General features: G+C 44.8%; 1 long non-coding RNA gene across 1 annotated transcript; it reads right to left on the bottom strand.

Moving 5' to 3' along the window:
• Positions 1-2985: 2985 nt before the first annotated feature.
• LOC125016694 lies at positions 2986-14376 on the bottom strand. The gene is made up of 3 exons (XR_007113734.1): positions 14319-14376; positions 11150-11187; positions 2986-3552 (listed from the first exon to the last, which is right to left on the bottom strand). It is a non-coding gene; the product is annotated as an uncharacterized LOC125016694 (long non-coding RNA).
• Between the last annotated feature and the right edge of the window lie 4053 nt (positions 14377-18429).

Here is an 18429-nt window from a genome sequence, read left to right on the forward strand (position 1 = left end):
GGGGAGTGATGTTATGTATATGATAACATATTAGCACGGCATCATCTGAGTGTGACAGCCTAGTTTGTACTCCGGAGCCCTCGCGCAACTTCTGGTTCGGGTGGATTTATTTATTCTCCCTGCATATTCAAAACCAGAAATCCGAGAAGCGGGATAAAGGAAAGGGGGAGACGGAGATAAAGGCTATTTGAAGTACGAGGAGAGTTGCTGTAACTGTAGGTAGTTTTACGCCGTTTGATTTCGATGGCGGAAAATGTGTTGCCGAGAGCCTAAATGCAAACACAAGACTGCACGGGAGGAGGGCGGAGAGGGGGAGAAGAGGAGAAGGGGGGGGGAAAAAAAAGAAAAACAGGCATCAAAATTGATTTTTCAATCATGCTTGCTGTTTCAAGAGGGCGTCACATGTTCTAATGACCTCATCCCTCTTGTAGTGATGTGAGTTATTTCACACCGGGCCATTTTAAACTAAGAGGAGTAAGGTGGTGGGTGGAGGAAGAGGAGGAGGAGGAGGATGAGGGGTGGGGGTGGGGGGGTCAGCGCTGCCGCTAAGTAGGGCTCAAAGCAGCGAGGGGTTGTAAAGAGGAGAGGCGGGGTGGGCTAAGGGAATGGTTAACAGGGTCATTTAGATTGGATGGGAGATCGATACCGAGAGGTAGAGAGGAGGTGCATCTCTGTCACTGTGATGTGTGGCTTCGGTGTGATTGTTCTGCAGATTACGTACAAGGGAGGGGAAAAAGAAAAGGGAAGTGCTGTCTGCGTGAAAGTGTGTGCGTGTGTGTGTGTGTCCTTATATGTGTGTGTGTGTGTGTGTGTGTGTGTTGTGAACAATCATGTCACCGTTCTCCTGTGATTTAAAACACATTTCATGTTTTTTTGTTTGATATTCCATCCCTGCAGAGGAGGAAATGAAATGCAGTGAATGTTAAGCTTATCAGGGTTTTCTTTTTCTTTTCTTTTTTTTTTCTTTCAGAGATCAACTCCCTTTCTCTTTTTTGAAAAGTCAGAGATGCCGCGATGATTAGTGGTGACCAATCTCTTCATTTATCTTAAGGAGCGATGATGATGATGACGAAGACGACGACGATGATAAGATGCAAATTAATTTGTGCCTGTTGATGAGAAAAAAAAGTCATGAGATCTGACAAGACAAAGGGGGTGGAAGGATTGATTGAATTTGCAAGACACTGGTCAGCCACAACATTAAAACCACTGACAAAAGATGTAACATTGACCATCTTGTGACAATTCAATGTCCTGCTGTTTGGACCTGGCATTTGTTCAGATGTTCCTCAGACATCTACTACCCACTTAAACCAGACCAGGCACCCTCACCCCATAGCAATGACACTCATTGCAGCAGGATGCAGCCTGACACAGACACAAAAACGATTTAACAACAGCTTAGCACAAGGTGTTGACCTGGCGTCCAAATTAGCCTACAAACTGATCAAGTATCTGTGAGATGCACTGGGACAAGCGGAGGCCCCTCCCCTCAACCCACAGGACCCGAAGGCCCCCATTAACAACACTGTGTTTCCAATCTCTGATGAGTCACAACTCATTTGGAGGCACTACACAATATTAGGAAGGTGGTCATAATCTTTTGCCTGATTGGTTTATGCATTCCCAGCTATGAAAAAATCACACTAAAAAAAAAGTAATTCTAACAAGGAATCCAGCAGATAAAGCGTGAGCAGCGTCAGTATGTAAATGCATGTGACCGGCTGGGTCGTGTGATGACTGTGCTATCCCTGTTACTGATGTCTGATGTTTGTTTTCTCATGTTACATCTGCATCTCCCGCGTTCCCCCCGCGTCTCTGTGCGCTCCAGCGCTGCCTGGAGCATTTCCTGCAGCGTTTCGGAGGCTTCCAAGCAAACACGCGAGGCCTTGAGGTAGAGCTGTTCACGCAACATCAGCAGAAGGAGAAATAAGTAAGAGGATCATAGCAGAAAGATTTCCTGCAGTGAAAATCCCCCCACAGTCAGTATGTGCAATATGGACGCGTAGTACTCGGCATGGATTTTTGTGACTGTAAACTGAGACTGATAAACAATCGAAAAACTCCTCCTGCAAATCACGCAGTTTTAACGCATGAGAAATGTAACAGGACACGTAATGATTAATCTTTTACCATCCCCAAATAGTTTACTGGCCAGTGTCTGAGATTTCTAAGCCAGTTGTGGTAAAGCAGTACACATGCTCATCCTCATGACAGTTAAAACTTAAGTGTCATATTAAGTCATAAGACACGGTCAATCTGCATTTCTATTTTTATCTCTAGACCCACAGCCCACTAGTGACTTTTCTTAAATTCCACCTCGAATCAGCTCGTCATATATAGTATTAATCATAATTTAAGATGGGCCATAGGTCATGTTTCCTGCACATCTGACACTGACAAATTTGTGAAAGATGTCAAAGTAAACCCGATCGTTATCAACCAGTCGCCTTTCCGTCGACCTCACCCAGGCTTCTGGGATATTCTGTTGCTGCAGCATGACCCAACACATGTTTTAATAAATGCTGAAATAGTGTGGCCGCGTTACGTTAGCGTCAAGGTGTGATATACACTTGTTGTTGTTACTGTGGAGGGACAAAAGAAGCACCTTTTACAATAGAACAAGGAAACTTGACATACACGTCTGAGGTGCAGTCGAGCAAGGCACACAACCACCCAAACAGCTCCCTGCGCGCCAGATGGGTTAATAATTTAGGCTTAACAATGTCATTCATTCATTCATTCATTCATTCATTCCTTTTCTGTGACCGCTTGTCCTCCGGAGGGTCGCAGAGGGCTGGAGTCTATCCCAGCTGTCACCGGGCGAGATGAGGGGTCAAGCATTCACACCTACGGCCAATTTAGAATCACCAATTAACCTAACCAGCATGTCTCTGGATGGTGGGAGGCAGCCGGAGCGCGCTGAGAGAACCCACGCAGACACAGAACATGCAGACTCCACGCAGAAAGGCCCCAATCGGCCGACGGGTTCGGAGCAATAGCTTCGGGGAGCTGTGAGGCATCAGCGCAAACCACCTGTGATCTAACACATATTGTTGGGCAAAACTCTACTTAAATATAACCAATCCACACATTCGCATTATGTTATGATTAGTGTAATGTGGTGTACATGCTGTCAGTGTGTGCTGTGTTACATTTGTACTGCCGCATTTATAAAGGAGTCAGCTTCGAGTTAAATCACTTGAAACAGGGCTCGGTAAAATGGACCGGAGCCACTTACTTCCTGCACATTTCTTTAAATAGCCGCAGCCGAGCAATAAATAACCGCCTGAATATGTACGCTCACTGGAAGCCGCATTAGCGGTTAACAGTCTTCTAATATTAGAGCGGTGTGTTTGCCGTGATCGGAGAGACTTTTCGAAAAACCCTGCAATACCTCAGCGATCGCCGCGGGGACACACTGCGTGCTTCTTTGGCTTCTCGGGGGTCGGGGGTCAGGGTCAGCGGCAGAGCAGCTTGTAGGGACTCGGCGCGTTGATCAAAGGGCCGTCTGCAGGCAGGATGCTTGCTGACACAGCTGCTCAGCTCCAGCTGAAGGACACAAACACACGAAGAAAAACACGACTCGCTGAAGAATATTTCTGGATTCCTTCTCACTTGTCTGGCGCGGCCTCCGCTGTATCACAGAAACGGTTCGAGGATACTTGAGCTTTGTTCGTGGAAGAAAATTCCCGCAGTTCTCAGCGCAACTCTCTAAATTCATTCAGGAGCAGAATCTCAATTGACAGTAATGTAATAAAAAGGGTTACGGCGGCGAGTAAACAGCTGCAGCATCGCGTAAACTTTTGAGATGTCTTTTACTGGACGTGATCATATAGTATCTTCTCCAATAACAGCTGTGCGGCTAAAGGCTTAATCTGTTGTTAGGCCTTGTTACTGTGTCTCAGCCCCCCCTCCTCTCATATCTGCACTAAAGTGGCCCAGCTCTTAAATCAAAATAGGTGGGAGGGGGGAGAACTGAGGTTACAGGAAATACAGCTCTCACGTCTTAAACTCTCTCTGTTGTGAGCGCTGGGATCTGACTTTTTTTTTCTTTTTTTTTTTTTCTTTCTTCTGCCTGTGCCGGGATGTGGGAGGCGGATCAGATATCACTGCCTTGGGTGTCCGCCAGCGCCGCTAGTTCATCACGCACCGCCCTCATTCCCTCCAGGGTTTCTGGGAAACGATGGACGGATGGACGGCTAGGGATGACAGGTGTTCCTTCTCCGAAAGAACACAACAATCAGGTGCTCCAGACCCGTCACGACCCAGCGTTGTGTAATTTGATACCGTTTCCTGCGGCTCATTAGTGAATCTGGATCAAAATGCTCTTTTTTTTCTTTTTCTTTTTTTATCGTTCCCTCCGTTTTGTTTTTATTTATTTTAGAACAAAAGTGTGCCACAGCAGTTCTGGCGTTAGCTGACAATTTATTTATTGTATTGCACAGTTTGTGGCTTGGAAGGCCGCCGCGTTGCTCAGTACACAGACCCATCCCCGTGTCTACTTTTATAATGAGGCTTTTTTTGGGGACTAAACGTTAAGGGACTCTGCAGGGACTCTGGCAGAGTCTGTAAATCTGGTGTCATTTGCAGCTGACACTTTGTGACCTGCTCATACCAGTAATATATCAGAGGACTGAAGACATTATTATCTGGGTGTAGTTATACGTTTAAAACTTTTCTCGTCGTCAGCTCATACTACAACAGGGGTCTACAATGTTTTTCAGGCCAAGGACCCCAAACTGATTGAGAGATTAAAGAGGGACCCCATACCTACTGTAGGTGTTCTACATTAAACTCAACCTAGTGCTATTTATAAATATACATTATTATTATCATTTTGGATTCAATATTAAGCTATCCCACATCCCTTTAGTAAAATATGTTGGATTAATGTTAATCTGTATTTAAATAAATTTAAAATTAAAATATAAATATATTAAAAAAATGTCTAATCAACCAAAGATTTTGTGACCCCCCCGCAGTACCTCTGCGGACCCTTTAGGGGTCCCAGACCCCCTGTTGAAACCTATGTACTAGAAGATGAAAAATGAACTAAATTTCAAATCTCACAGATATTAAGGCAACTGTTTCGACACTAATAAGAAAAAACAAAAAAAATCATGAAACGAGACAATCATGTGGAGATGAACGAGCTCGTGACAGCTGTGACTGACAGAAACGTACCGACAGAAAATCTGGAAGTCTGTCTCTGACGGTGCCAGAGTCGTCTGCAGAGTTCTTCAGAACATCTCGGAGGAGCATGATGAAATGCGACAAACTCATTTCATGTTCGACACGAGGTCAAACTGAGTTAAACGCACACAGCTGACAACGCTTCGGCTGACAACGCGCCTGCCAAGTTTCCAAATTGACATATATATAAGCATGAAGTCCCCACGCGAGCGCACGACGCGCCGACAGCGTTCGACCACCGGGTTTGAATGGAACCGCGTGTGCTTTGCAAAGCTACAAAATAAAATCTTTTTTTATGAAAAAAAAAAAAAAAATGAAATGCTAAAGGGCAGCAGACCACGTCACATCTGCATGTCACTCACTCCCGAAGCTTATTTTTATCACATCGCGAAGGCATCAGGTAATTGCGCTGTAATTAATTTACAGTCAAAGCGCTTTCGTAAAAAGTGTGTTGTGAAAAGTACAATGTGAAGTGTTGTGATGGCTGTCAACGTGTGAGCAGGCGGCTCGAAGTGATGCGAACGCCGAGCAGCCGCTGGAGACGTGGGAAACGTAGTTTGCCATAGTTTGACGGATAATTTTGCTTCTCATTTACGTACTAACTTGGACTTTGCTCCAGTCTTATATTGAAAAATACGAGAACTCAGACTGCTGAGAAACAACTTGGGTGTCAAGCTGAACTTTTACGGACAAATAGCTGCATTTACTGCACGCCTCTATTTCTTTTTTTGCCCCACATGGTTTTATTTGAGCTAATTTAATTTCTTTCTCAAGGGCGGGAAAAAAAAAACTAGCTGCCTCTTCAAACTTTCAGAGTATGTAATTTGGTGTAAAACAGTAGCACTTTAGGCGTTCTCCACCAGTGAAATTAAATGGGACCCCGCGGGGTTGTGTTGCGGGGTATTAAGTAATGTTTATTGATGTTTATTCTCTGAGGGAGCCGAGGAAATAAAAAAAAAAATCACTCTTCAGCTTTGATTAATTTCCCCCCTTGCTCCACGTAAACGATGAAGCTGAAGCAAAAATCGCTCTTTAGCCATGACTAAGAGAGACTCAGAGTTGAGCATCTCTCTGCTGTTGACTGCGACCGTGAGGATTTTTCTTTGAAAAATGATGGCTGGAAGCCGGCGGCACGATTCATCACCTATGAATCTGAACAGATGGTACGTCTTCTTTTTACTCTTTGTGGATGTAGATCACATTTAAACAAGACAGCGGCCTGAGTCGAGGTGAATTCACTGTTGTTTTTATCATTTTAATGGCGGGTAAACATCAGACTCAAGGTGAAACTTCCACCTGAACAGACACCGCCAAATTTGTAAAGCCTGAAAACTTTTAATTTTTTTTTTCGCTCTCTGTTCCCAGCAAAACAGAATGTTCTTCTTCTAATACTAAATTGGTAAATTTGTCAACTTCAACTCCACCAAATTCAGTGAAACGCAAATGAAGCACAACTAATTCTCTGTCCATTTTAGTCCTTGTAGTACATAACAATCAGTGCTGTCGCCACATTCGAGACCTGAGCCAGTACAGGGACTTCCGTGGCGGGAGGGGTTTCATGTAAATCTATGTGCGATTATGCGTCTGTATTCGGAAGCTTTTGGTGCCGCGTTCAATTCAGTTAAATCCGTCTATTATTCCAGAAAAAATGCAGGCAAATGCATAACACTTTTTTACAAAAACAAGAAAACACCTTATGTGCCTTTATTCGCTTCCTCCAGGCTCGCAGGGAAATTTAATGCAGAGCTTCTGTTTGTTTCCTCTTTGAATCACCTTTTCCTAAGTGTTCCTGTGTGTTTCCGCTCGACTGGCTGCAGGACTGACACCTCTCCCCAGATCCAAGCATGTTCAGTCGCCATCTTGCTTGCCCCCTGTGCCAGCCTGTCATCCTTCCTAACCCATCACTCTCTCACAGCACAACAAGTCCCCACCGTCACACACACACACACACACACACACACAAAGTAACTTCTTCTCTCCACTCCATGATAAATCAAAAGGCTTAAAGAATACAATGGCATTGTTGCTATGACGACTTCAGGCAGAAACCATACATTTTCATCACCCCCCCCCCCCCCCCCCCCCCTCCAAACTCCAACACTGCCGCTCCCCTCTTTAACACAAATACGCATTCAGACGAACCTTTGATCCTGCGCATAATATAGAGGGAATACACAAATACAAGCTGAGGGCCACTTGCGAGACAAATATTCCGTCACCTTGCCGCCTTTTTCCACCGCGCGCTCCTCGTTTTTCGCTATTTGCGGTAAAAGGCGGGTAAAAGGTCTTATTTGATGTTAGCCATAAGCGGTGAGAGGCAGCGCTTTACAGAGAATTTAGAAGAGCTAAGAGGTGCTGTCGGGCACAACGTGAAGCGGAATCTGGAAGCTGCTCTAAAATTGCTCTGAAGCGCTGCATTGAGTGGTTTATACTGCTTTTATAAAAATGACTTTATGCTAATGTTAATGTTCTTCACCGGCGTAATCCGAGACGAGATTGGCCTGGTTCGTTAGAAAGCCTTTATTGGACTCTTATTAAAAATGCATTCTGCTGTGCAAAAAAAAAAAAAAGAAAGATTACAGTTTGGTCACTTTAATTTTCTGTTATTATTTATAATACGGTAAAACCAAACCCATCAATCAAATACATAGTGAGCATGAGGAAGAGCTGTGATAGCTTTTTCACAAAGTTTCGGATACTGATAAAAACAAAAGATGGTTTTAAAGAATTAACATTTCATATCTATGCATCTACAGCCGCATAGTGGCATTCCTCATTTACTGCATGAGCCGCTTCTTCTTGAGCGTGGCGTGCGGAGATTAGCCTCCTTTCCGTGCCAGCATCTTGTTTTTTTTTTTGTATTTCTTAACCTGCCACTTGACGGGCGTTAGAGCATCTTGTCAAAAAGGACGGCGGCTCAGAGGGCTGAGGAATGTTTTGCGTGGTACGTAACAATGAAAGAAAACAAAGCGAGCGAAACCTCCGCGAGTCGCGTGCGTGCGCTGCCACGAGCCTGCTCAGCCCCGCAGCCAGCAGATGCTGCCTTCCTAAATCCTAAAACACGCCCACGCGAAACCGGAAAGGCCTGACAATAAGAGACAGCTGTGGTTGCGAGAGGCCAAATCTGCTAATGACCCCCTGTCATATTCATTAGGGAGCCTCGTCAGCGTCTGCACGGCTGCGGCGATTGTTGGGCAGTTTACCTCCTGTCGCTAACATCTGACAGTCGCTTACGCCTGCGCTGGGGCTTACAGGTGCACGTGTTTCATTTCCCCTCGCTGATAAAAGAAAATCAAGAAGTACAATTCGCGCTCTTTGGCATCTTTTGTCCTCACGTCCACATTTAGAAACTTTCACTTCAGAAGAAAAGGAAAAAAATAGAAAAAATATACCTGATTTTACTTTTTTCCACCCCTCTCCCTTGACCTTGCCCGTGCAGGACCTGCCCCAGTTTGGTAAGTAAGCTCTTCTGCACCAAGCTGGGGAAGCAGGCGATGAAATCAGCGGCTGAGTAACTGCAGTACAAAGTCAGACACCACAACCCCCACCAGCAAGTCAAACTGCTCCACATCACACTCAAAGAGAATTTCAGTTGCAAACTCTATTCATTTGATAGAGGAAGAGGAAAGCGCTAGTTGAAGCATTATTTCTTGCAGGAGAGAGTTGCATCAGTCCTTCCACATCTGACTGAAGTCAATAAGAGGCACGTTGCCTCATACCACCCCCCCCCCCCAACCCTCACTCTGCACACTGCATTGTGGGATATCCTGCTCGGTTCATCTTCCTCTTCCTCCGCGTGTCTGTTGCTTGTCTGAGCATCAGCCTTGTCCGAGTTATGCTCTGCTCTTTCTCCCTCCGCCCTAAAAGAATGACAGGACTGTGAAAGGCCTGGCTGTCACGATCCTTCACTAGCAGCCGGCTAATTGCTGACCCTAACAGGCCCAATTAGCACTTACAAGCTCGGCGCGGGGGCCCATGGGAGCCGTCTGCGCAGACACGGGGACGGGACGTGGCCACCGCTGCAGCGTCTGAAGCACAAAGAGCGGCCTCGCTGCTGCCGTCCGTGCGGCTGCTCCCCTTTTCTATCTAGCTTCTCTTGGCTTTATTACCCCTCCTGCCTCTCTCTCCATCTTTCACCCATCCTTTAGTCTCGGGCCTGCCCAGCCAGGCTCTTTTGCTGAGGCCCCCAGAGCCCTCCTCAGAGAGATCCCTTGAAGTGCAGGGAATCAGAGGCAGAAGAGCGCTCTGGGAAAGCTGGCTGAGCAAGAAAAAGGGGCTCCGGCGCCTGAGCTGGTATCACGACAGCAACAAGCATGTAATCAGCCCTCTTTTAAAGTGGCTTCTCAAAGAGCATGAGGGCTAATGTGCACAACTTAGACTGATATTTTCGATAAAGCCCCACATTTAGTAACTGGCAAATATATCAAGCTGGCTGTTCCCTTTTGAGTGTGAAATGTGATAAAGACATACATCTCCCCACTGATAAGGAAAATGCGGGGAGGAGCAGGAGTGGCTGGCACACAAAAGAGGTCTGTCAAGACATCGGGAGTTCGGTGATTTTACAAGCCATAATTCTCCCACTGAAAAAGGAGGAGAGAAAAAAAAACTGCGGAGAGGAAGATGATTAACGTGAGCCGGATCGCTCGTCCCTCATCTATTCTGTTATCTTCATTATTTGGAAGGCATTAAAAGAGGCCAGGGATGGCAGCTCGGGGAGAGGGGCTCAGGAGGTGGGGGAAGTTCTATGTGCTGGGATACTAATTACAGTGTCCACTAATAGCGCCTCAAGTAAACCAGGCCAATGCATCTTGCTTGATGAGAACATGCATCAACCAGCTTAATTGAGAGTAAAATGAGGCAGGCGTGCCACAGGACCTATTAATCAACATTGATGAATGAAAGTGTAATTAGATGTGGAAATACACAAAAAAAAAAAAAGAGGGGGAAAAGGAAAAGCAATCGGTTAACTTAAAGTTAAGGCTACAGTTGTTAACGAACACGCTGGGATATTGTGCGCATTAGGCTTTATCTCCCGGGCGCCGCTCCATGCACAACTTTTTTTTTTTTCCGACCACGGGAAAAAATGTATAGGTAAGAGTGTGTTTGCTGAGGCATCGTTTTGATTACGTAGATTGTGTACTTCCCCGCGCATTAATAGTGAGTATTGCTGCACCTGCAATACCGACTGCACCTGCTGCAGAATACACACTCCAGCCTAATTAGTTTATTCAAAGCAACTCCCTCCATCAACTGCGGTACTTGATGCATTCATCTCTGCTGCCCTCTAAGCCGCGATGATCATGGCTAATACGGTCCAAGTCTACCTCTTCTTCTTCTTCTTCTTCTTCCAGGACTGGATTAAACAGGTGTGACTTCACTCAACTACCCCATATGAAGAAGGTCTCGCATGTGGCAGCACACTCGAGGCGAAAAACCATCGTCGTTTCTTTCTTCTTCTTCTTCTTCTTCTTTTTTTTTTAATTTAACGTGATCATGTCAACACTTTCAAGGGTTACTTAATGTCATGAGACTCGGGATCTGCGCGTGATGCAGCGTGACATATTCAGCCTTAATCTGCGCTTATTGTTCATCATATTTATCTTGTGTTGCAGCGTTTTCGCTCCCTGACATTGACATTCATTGCCGGTCCTGCGCAGCCCCATGAGCTATGTGAATAAACACAGCAAACACAACACCCTTGAAACGCCATAATCCCTTTTGTTTTGGTGGAGGCTCTTTTCGCTGTGTATGCAAGTGGGAAAGCCTCTATCTTCGCACACGCACACGTGTGCGCTCGCAGACGCACAAACAAGCTTCGCGTGCACAATTCGGCACGGGCGCGCGAGCACGCGCGCACACACACACACACACACTTTCTTCTCTCGGCTCACTTTCCCTTTCAAAAGCTCTTATCTATTTATAGACTTTGATATGTAAACCTATGAAATCTTACCTCAGGCGAGACAATCAGGCCTGTTCTTCTTCAATCCGCTGGAATCAAAAGACAGAAAGGGGAACAAAAAAACAGATGAGAAAAGCGAAACACAAAAGAGACACAATGTAAGAAGAGAGAGGCAGAGGCCCGGTTATAGTACGGGGTTGATAATTACAGCCAAAGACAAGGCAGATTAGGACGACGTTTTCGCCAAATGCTTCCTGAAGAGGAGACTGACAGAGGGAGCAATGCGTTTTATTTTTGAACCAAACGCTCACATCGCCTCCCATCCCTTCGCATTATCGGAGCTGGATGCCGCGGCTCGGCTGGTGGAGGCCGGCGATCTGTCATGGGATGGTGCACCCGGTGTCTGAGACGCGCCGTAATGAAGTGGACACTCGGGGAAATAAATGCGGCAGATTTACCAAATTTGGTGAACAGAAAGTCTAACGCAGCATAGCAGCACGGGGCATGAGAGGTCAGCTCCATTTTCTCCCGCGCCCGCTGACATCATCTAAAATGGCCTGGCTGAAATTAGCCTAACCCCCGGAATGACATATCTCTCCGCATAAGCCGTGCGGACGCGACGAGCGGCTGAACGTGAAATCCAAATCAACACATTGTTTTTGCGATGTCAGAAGCAGCCAGGGAGCGGCCATCACTCTCTGGCTCGGGGATATTTGTTGTCAAAACGGTAGCTCTGCAAACTGTTTGAAATAATCTAATCCGCCGAATCTTGACTCGTTAGGGTCATTATGCAGGCTTGACCTCGTTCTGTAGGGATGGATCTCAGCACAGCGAAGGGGAAGCGCGGCCAGACAGGGCCGTCCGCTGGAAAACACGTGGAACTTTCCTCCGTCAATAAGTGTGACGCACGCTGGCTTCAGAGACGGGTGGCTGCCTGGTGGAAGTAGCGCGACACCCGTTGACTTTAAAGCCCTTCGCGCCCCCCGGCACCAAACAAGACAACACGGATAGAGTCAATTTTAGCGAGGCGAACACGCATCGTGGGGCTTAAGAGCAGTGAACTATTGTTCTGTCCGAGGCTCAGTATTAAAACGCGGAAAACTCTTTCTTGACCCGTTCGAGATAACACATGGCATTAACGTACAGATACTGTGTCTGTATGTTAATGGTATGTTATACATCTGTAATCACTGTATTTATGCTACTTTTGCTATTTCTCTGCTACGATTGGTTATTGGAGACTTTGCAGATTGAGATGTGACGTAAAAAATAATGCAATAAACACACTGTGTAAAATCTGCTGCATTGTTAGACATTTGAAAACACTACACAGGGGAGTAAACACAAGATACAAATGAGCAGAACACTTTAATGCATCGAATGTATTCATCAGTCCTTCAAATACAATCTTCATGTTTAATTGAATGATTTAAATCCTGAAGTTGTACTATAAGTATTGATTTTTAGAACTGAACACAATAGTGACACACACAGTTACATTCACATTATATATGGGCCAAGCAAAATGAGAGTAAAAGTTCAATTTAGGCCTCCCCCGCGCCACACATCTCTGCCAGCCTGCTAATTTCACCATCATCTCCATCACTGTACCCTTATGTGGCTAAAGGAAGAGGCAATCCTCTCCGCTGTCTCCTTGTGTCTCAGAAATAATAAATACTCTTTTTTTTAATGGCTGACTTTATGTTGCTTTTGCAGCAGAGCTGTCGCTTCGGTAGTAACACTAAAGATGCAATCAAGGCGGTCGGCGGGTGGAAGATGGACGAGTGAGCGGGACAGGTGGACAGGTGAGATAAGGAGGTTTTGTGAGAGGCAGTCAGGCCTGGATTTGTGTGGCTGTCCACTGCCGGACGCTTAATAGCTGATGGCAAGCTGTGATTGTGATGAACATTTTAAATCTCCGATCCAGTTTACCTTGACCTTTTTTTCCTTCTTCTCTTGTGGTGTATCACATTGCTGATGGCTCATCTGCTGCGGAATTAATGTCTTTGTTTCACTGTACACGACAGTACGCACTCCAAATTAAAGCTTTTTTTTTTTTTATCTGTCCAGCTCTGCTCTTTGCTGTTCATCCAAATAGTCAAACATTTTCTTACCAGCTTCTACTGATGGTCTATCCATGGAGATAGTTTTAGTTTATCAGAAGTATAGGGAACTCCTATAGTGACTCATCAATGAAAAATATTATTTAGTTCCACATTTCACACGCATTTTCCACCAAGGGTCTTTGAGGGACAATTTTTTATGTGGTGCATTATAATTTCTTTACCCTATGACGGCCTAAAAACAAGATTTCAACCATGAAAACTACTTCTAAAGCAGCATTAACGCTTCGATATAGAATCGTGAAATGCATACGTCCTGGGCTGTGGCTGTGGGTTGGTCTGTGGTGACCAACAACATCAATAAAACTTTCACTCATAACAGGAAACCACCATCACCACCATTTTTGATAAGAAGTTTTCCTCAAACATTTTTCTATTTGTGCTAATTCAGAATAAAGAACAGTTAACTTTGTCAATTTAACAAAGACAATATCAAAAAATAATTTGATATATACATTTACAAGATTTGTCTAATAACATCATACTGGTTAGTGTAAATGGGGCACCAGACAAGGATAACACACCAAAAGGTCCCATCGTCCTGTATGGTGCAGTGGTGTTAGTGCAAGCATGGATGACAATGCAAGTCATTAGCAATATTAGCAATATTTTTTTTTACATATATATCAGGGGGCAACCTCCAGGTCTGAGCGATGAAGCCCATGTATAAGTGCAAAAAATTGCAGTTCATCGAGTGGCCACTTGAGGCTGGTTGCAAAAGGGAGCAAATCCCCATAGAACTCCATGTTAAAAAGCCCAACTTTACAGCATTATTAAACATGTTTACAGCCTGGTTCAAAAAGCAGTTTTGGTCTCAATGGTTTATTTCACTAACTGTACGGGGGGTGAATTTTTCTAACTCGTTCAGTTAAGTTTTATTAAGGATTCAAATTCTGCATAATTAATGGAATTTCCGCTCTTAGTGACCGGCGGTATCCTGAGCTAACTGGTAGCGGAGGAGTAAAGCTCATCCAACATGGCGACGGCGTGCTCTGCCCACTTCGGGCTTCATTTTCGAGGTTCAGAAGCCAATGGGTGACGTCACGATGAGTTTGTCCATATATACAGCAGTCAATGAGTCAATGTTCAGGGCTCACCTCTTTCTAGTCATCTCCTCCAGAGGGCAAGGATGCCAAACGGTCAGACAGGTGGGTCCAATCCAATCACATGTTTAGAGTTCCTGGAGCAAACCATTGTAATCAGGGGCGAGACGGAAGCAATGTTAACCTGTATAAAGATGCTTAACATACAGTACGTGTAACTGAATTATTTAAATGAACCTGTATTTGTGTAATTTTCCCATGCTTTGTGTTCCATTTTTGCGATTTGTTTATTTTGTGCAAACATTTAGGGCTGCATATGACCACTTATGCCTAAAAGTGGACTCTCCCGGTTGATCACATGAAGCAGGGATGGTATAAAATGCAGCTAGCCGCTAACAACTAGCTGTTGATGTTGAATTTGCTGTGTGTGTTGTGGGATATGGCTATGTGAAACAGTTTGCGTTTTAAAAGTAACCGTAGTCTTGTCCCTCTTAGGAAAAGTGGTTAGGCCTCCATCGGATGCTCATGTTGCTCACCAAGTCCCAGGAAGGCTTTCCCCTCCAGTGTGGTCTTCTGATGGTACGTTCCTTCTTTGATTTGCAGGGGGAGTTTTGCTCAGTGCAGTTACGCATTCATTTCATACTGACTCCAGAAGAGCTCTGTTTCCAAACCCCTGAAATTGTAACTTATAGAAAGTTTAGATGCCTCAAGCAAACAACCCGCAAACTCTTCCCCAACAATGGCTGCTCCAAGTGTCATCACTTGAATGGGTTAAATGAACAGAATGAATTCCTGCCTGGCAAATAAAGCTGATTTTATTTTTATTTGAAATATTACCACTTTTCATTCTGTCTTCATTAAATTAATTTGACTTTGTCAAAAGCATATCTTCCAAAATATTTTTCACTACAACATGCCCTGTTAGTCTTTTCCTTAAAATTGATGGCTAAAGGTGTATCTTAAAAGTACTTAGATTGGTCCTCCTCTGAAGCAAGTTTTTAAGGCCAGCATTCAGGTGGGATGATTACAGCAAGCAAAACCTTTATAAATTTCAATTTCTTTTCAGTTAGTAAAAAATTATTTTAGATACTTGGTTAAATGTTCAGTATGAAATTCCTGAAAATCAATAAAAGGCTCCTCCTAAAATGGAATTTGTACGGGAAAAGTTCCATCATGCAGAAGTATATTAAATATTGAATAGTATTTGAAATATTAAACATAGAACCACTTTGTTTGTTCTGTTTTATTAGAATAAAACAACAGGAGAATGTTTGTTTCCACTCAACCTTTTGTTTGCGTCACATGTGCGTTTGTTCACATTGTTTCAGCACTGTTTTGGCTAAGTAAAAGGAAAGTTGTCAGAAGAATGGACACTTGAGTATGCATCAAGATTATAATAACCCTCTAAGATGACTGAAACCATCCTTGAAATAAATTATTTGTCGTGTATTTTAGTGTTTTAGTTTGGCTAAAGTCCCACCAGCTAACATGGAGGAGGTGGAGCTTATGACTTGTACTGCAGCCAGGCACCAGGGGGAGCTGTACTTGCTTTGGCTTCAGTTTTGAGGAGACATTCCACCGTTCATCGTTATACTGTCTATGTTTTATGTAGTTCAGTTTCACTGTTCAGTCTTCCCCAATTCTCCGTGGACTCCAACATAAATTACGTCAGTAAATCTGTTGCCAATCAGGAGAAACTGCTCAATCAACTCAACAGAAGATTGTTTTTACTAATCTGCAGATACGCTACATTGTTACCATCCCACAGATGGCTGCAGATTGTTGAATAAGAAACTGCATTAAATCAATAGTTGATTCATTTGTAAATCGCTCATGCCCAATTCGCAACGCGCAGTTTTTTTTGCACGAGGACTGTTTCTCCAGAAGAAGCGAGTGCCACTGAATCGTCTGTAAATGGCAGTCGGCTGTAATTTTCATTCATTTTCATAACAAACAAGTCAGCTGTACTACAATCAAATAATTAATCATCCCTTCTCTGATTCATGAAGGCTTTTACGTTCCCCATAATAAATACCTCCTGCCACTTAAGCATTTTACTGGAAAAAGTTGTCTCTAGTGAAGGGGAGGGTGGGGGTCTGTTTTACATTTATGGGAGTATTTACAGCGGTTTGTTATAAAAGACGACAGAACACACACACACGGAAGAAGTGCTTGGTGGTTAGCAGCCACGGCAGCTATGGCTGATCAGATCGTAAAAAATGTTAACTACAAGAACTTTACCCACAAAAAAAGTTGGACGCGCTCCACACTATTTGAGTAATTTAATGGAGAAACCAAGCAAAAACAACACATCTTACATAATTGTAAACAGTTTTGTGTAATGTAAAACAACTGCTACAAGTGGTGCGAATAAGTTGTTTGAAATCAATCTAAAATGCAAAGCGGGTCCGTTGCATTTCCACCCATTACCACTTAACCTCTCGCTGGTGATCGATGCTCTCTGGCTCTCTGGTCTCTGATGAAAGACTCATCCTTTTGTTTTGCCTTTCGCTGGCGGATTTGAGCAAAGTTTGATGGATGTGGGTGGACTCGTCACACGTGGGCGTGTTATCTCTTTGTTGTGTGAAACGGAGACAAAAGGAGAGGAGTGGATGAGAAGACTGTGATTTTTATCTCTTGAAGTGCAAAAATGTTTCTCGGCACAACACGGGAGGGAGTGGGAGAGAGATTAGAGCTGTTGAGGAACAAAAATAGATTGATCAGATAGCGCGATAAGAATAACGGAGGGCTTTGTTTGTTAATTCTCATTGGAGTTTTTTTTTTTTCCTTTATTTTTTTCTCTCTATGTTGTGTTTAACATTTCCCTGATCCTCCCCCTTTTGTTTTTCCGTAGCGTTCTGTTTTTGGAGCGGTAAATATGGAAACGTCTGTATTTACACCTTGTAGTAATTAAGCTCCTTGCCTCCATAGATTAAAAAAAAATAACCTAATTAGGAATATTTTTGTTTTGCTTGGCTCTACACCTGTGCTACGAGCCTCTATTTGTGTCTGAGCGGTTACTGTGTGCTTGTGCGCTGCCCTCCAGGGTGGAGGTTAGCCCGCCCGGCGTGAGCCCGTGGCTCCAGGGCCTCCGTGACTCACTAAGGGGAGTCAGATGCGGCCTCCCAGGCAGCCGGGACCTGGGCAGGGAACACACCCTGGATTTACCTGCGCTTAATCCCCACAGAGAGGTCAGGTCTCTGTTCCTGCAAAATCTCCTCTCTCATGAGGAAGAAAACACCTGCGATCCATTTACTTCTGAGAACCAATGTTCTTAAAGAGGCCCCACGGGATCCCAAAAACATGTGTGTAAGGAGAAGAGGGGGGGCTGTTTGTGTATATTTACAATAAAAGGCCCAAGCCACATGTGGGTGTGCATGCATATTGTGTGAAAACTCCACATTTGAGCGGGAAAGACTTGATGTATCGCGGCAGACAGCTCAAATTACTTTTATGACTTTACTCTATCATCCCGAATTTGCCCGCGCGAGTCTTCTTTCCTCTAACCGTGTAACCTTTTACTCAAATCTGACAGATGTGGAAGTAATGATGCCTTCTACAAGCGAGGCCTCGCAGTCTACAGACCTGCGTCTCCGAAGGCGCCGGCGCTACCTGAGGGCTCTGATAGAGATGATTTCAATTCTCCTCAGCCGTTTAATGATGGATGAACCTGCAGCTGCAGGAGCATTTGACAAGCCGCTGTCAGCGCTGACAAGCGGGACTGAGTGAATGAAGGCGGGAAGGTGCAGATGCGCGCAGCCCGAGATGTGCAGACAGACCGCAGACGATGGCAGATGGAGTGAAGGGGAGGATTGTAAAAAAGATCGCCGTTCAATCTGTGGCATTGACAATACGGTGTCAGCCCCTTGCTGGGGGAGACGTGACAGGCTGGCAGGTGGGCCGCTTCTGTCTGTGTCACTGAGTGGGAGATCAGGGCTGACACGCAGAGATTCCCGCGAACCCAGGCTCGGCGTTCTGAAGCTTATGATTGCAGACGAGGCCGCGGTGACACGTGAACTCGCGGAGGCGTGCGCGTCGAAGGGGCGCACGCGCGCCTACACTCCCGCGCGCACACACACTCTCCGCGGGTGTAAAGTTACATCGCCTATCGCTAATTACCGCCACAGTGCCAGCATTCGGAGCCGGGGCTCCAAATTACACGGCT

This window comes from Mugil cephalus, chromosome 11 (assembly GCF_022458985.1).
Source record: "Mugil cephalus isolate CIBA_MC_2020 chromosome 11, CIBA_Mcephalus_1.1, whole genome shotgun sequence".
Taxonomy (NCBI): Eukaryota; Metazoa; Chordata; class Actinopteri; order Mugiliformes; family Mugilidae; genus Mugil; species Mugil cephalus.